Source organism: Ochotona curzoniae, unplaced genomic scaffold (assembly GCF_017591425.1).
Source record: "Ochotona curzoniae isolate NIBS_2020 unplaced genomic scaffold, NIBS_Ocur_1.0 scaffold_4937, whole genome shotgun sequence".
NCBI lineage: Eukaryota > Metazoa > Chordata > Mammalia > Lagomorpha > Ochotonidae > Ochotona > Ochotona curzoniae.
In genome coordinates this window covers 1,222,231-1,225,161 of record NW_024467126.1, presented here as the reverse complement: position 1 = coordinate 1,225,161, position 2,931 = coordinate 1,222,231, and the positions used below count along the sequence as shown (strand labels likewise).

Below are 2,931 nucleotides of genomic sequence, written 5' to 3'. Positions count from 1 at the left end.
GGAAGGGGCTCACAAGGCTTAGCAGAATACCTTGAAGGCTTATCATGTAACTCAGCCATTTGCCCCTTTTCACAATCTCTAACTCCTGATCTAAATATTTCTGGTTTTAAAAAATCTTCTTCCTCATCTGTTAAACTTTCCTGATCAGTTTTACAATATTTTACATTATCTTCAGTACAGACATTTTCCATTGAGCTATAACTAAGGCCTAAGCCTCCCTTCTGAGGATCAAGAAGAAGAGCATGTTCTCCCTGCTGAGCTGAAGGCGTGGGATAAGGCTCAGGTCCCACATCTAGTGCCTGCCGTAAAACATTCCAAATGGCATACGCCGAGGATGGCATGCCCACTCGTCCATTACTCCGATACCACCTTTTCATATCATTTCCTACCTGGTCCCATGTGTTTAATTCTAAAGTGCCCTGCTCAATGAACCACGGGCTAACTTTTTGTACAAATTGTAAAAATTCTAATAATTGCTTCTTGCTAACTTTAATGCCCTTCCTATGTAAGGTATGTTTAATAATATCAGCATATAAACTTCTTTCACTAGAATCGCTCTGGCCCATTTTTACAGTACAGAGGGTACAAAACTTCTCAATATAAGTTCTGACTATTCACCCCTCCTAACCTGACCTTCTGTCAGGGGGCCTGCAGCACCCTGGGTGAAGTCCTATCCACGCCGCAAAGAGAAAGAAAAGACTTACCTTCGTCGAGCCCTCACGTTGGGCGCCACTTGCCGGAGTCCAGCTCCAGCTGAGTTCGGAACTCGCGAAGGGTGCGTGGATGAGGCGTAAAGAGGAAAGAAAGAGACGGACCACTAGGACTTCATGATCATAATGGACAATGCAGGAAAGCTGTCCGCTTTATTTATACAAAATCAGTCAAATTCTGGCTCAGACTTTTTACGTCATGAACAAATGGATATTTCTAAGGATAATTCTGCCATTAGTTTTACTTAGAAACAATAGAAGTTCCTGCTAGGATTCTTATCCTATAACTCAATCTTGTATCACAAAGAAAAGGAGAGCTTAAAGGTCAAGGAAAGAATGAAAGCCTAAACACAGGTCCCTTGATTAGCATAGGTTCAATGGGGACAGTTAAGATAATAGGGCCCATTTGCAAGACATTGACCTCCAAGTTCAGGCTGAGCAAAAGGTTAACCTCGCAGTAGCAAATGTCAGGATGGATTAGAATTCTTCCGCAGGGCGGTCCAGTGTCCATGCAAAAGATGGAGTTGCATTCAGGTGGTTGTAGAGACATCCGCCGGGTGGGCCCTGCGGGAAATTCCTCGCGGCCCTGCCTGCAATGGAACACTCTTCACCCCCTCATGTTCCCCACATCTACTGCACGGACCCCAGCATCAAGCCAAAGCACTCATTCACACAAAAGCCAGGGCTGGGGGCAGACAGACTGGGCCAGGTTAGGTCACAGCACTCACCAATGCTCAGTGCTCCTGAGAGCCACGTTTGGGGCCAGGTCTAGTAGGGTTCTTTGGAATCACCTGACTAGGCCACAGCACCTGCCAGAACATACAGGAACTGGGGCTGGGAGTGGACCTGGGAGGCGATCTTGGAGGATGACCCTGCTAGGCCACAACACCTACCATTACACATGAGAACTGGATCTAGGGGCAGGCTGGGCTGAGCTAGGCTGCTGCACCCTCCGGTTCATGCGAGAGCCAGGGATGGGCATGGGACTGACCAGGCAGCTGCCCCCACTGGTACATGCATTTGCTGGTGTCACACACAAAAGCAAGGTCTGGGAGTTTTCTTGGTGGCTCCCTAACTAAACCCTTGCATTCTGGCATCAAGGTAAAACCATATAGACATTTGGTCCAACCCTGGAGCACAAGTTTTAGGACTGGACCACCTCAGTGACTGAATCTTGTGCAAGAATGCAGACCACACCCAGATGAACGTGAAAGACAAGACAGCCAGCTCATTTAAGTCAACAGAAAACTTCAAGTGCATCATCAAAGGATGGAAAGGACAGGTTGAACAACACTCCAGGCCAAGCTCTATAACAAGCGCGTAGGTCTGTGGGTTCACTGAGGTAGAAAAGGCCAGAAAGAATTGATCAACTCTGATTGAATTAAGTCGACAATTTCTCCAAACAATGAAGCCTATCCAAGTAACCCCTTCGGGACATTCTCCACAACATCAGGACCTCAAACGACTGTCTCACCGCTGCAGTGCGACAGCAAGGTGCGTCCTCTCACCCCTCCCTTCTCCCTCCTCTTTCTTGGACACAGCAGGGAAAGCTGCAACATTTATCTCACCCACTTCTCCCCCCACCCCTGCAAGCCCTGTTAGGTTCTAATCGGAACCAGAGGTGTGTGTGGATCTGTTACCCTCCTCACCTTTAATAAATCGATTTTTTAAAATATGGAACGCTTCACGAATTTGTGTGTTAACCTTGCACAGGGGCCATGCTCATTTTCTCCGTATCGCTCCAATTTTAGCATTTCTACTGCCGAATAGAGCACTTTAATAATTTTTTTTTTTTTAAGCCATAGCTGGACAGGCATTCGGCTTAGCAGGTTAGCCCCAGTGTGGGACACTTGCATCACGTAACAAAGTGCTTAGGTGCAAGTCCCAGCTCTGCTCCAGCACACACCCTGGCAGGCAGCAGGTGATGCCTCGAGCATCTGGGTCCCCAGCCCAGCACGATAGCCTAGTGCTAAATCCTCACCAAGCATGCTCCAGGATCCAATATGTACACTGGTTCATGTCCAGGCTACTCCACTTCCCATCCAGCTGCCTACTTGTGGCCTGAGAAAGCAGCAGAAAGCAAAGCCTTGGGACCCTGCACCGTGTGAGATACCCGGGGAAAGGTCCTAGCTCCTGGCTTCATATTGGCTCTGTTGTGGCCACTTGGGGAGTGAACCAGCAGATGGCAGATCTTTCTCTCTGTTTCTCCTTCTCTTTGTAA

The 2,931-nt window shown here is 48.0% G+C and overlaps 1 non-coding gene across 1 annotated transcript; it reads right to left on the bottom strand.

Moving 5' to 3' along the window:
• Window positions 1-2,378: 2,378 nt before the first annotated feature.
• On the bottom strand, window positions 2,379-2,480 carry LOC121150332. Its single transcript, XR_005882951.1, has one exon. It is a non-coding gene; the product is annotated as a U6 spliceosomal RNA (small nuclear RNA).
• Window positions 2,481-2,931: the final 451 nt, after the last annotated feature.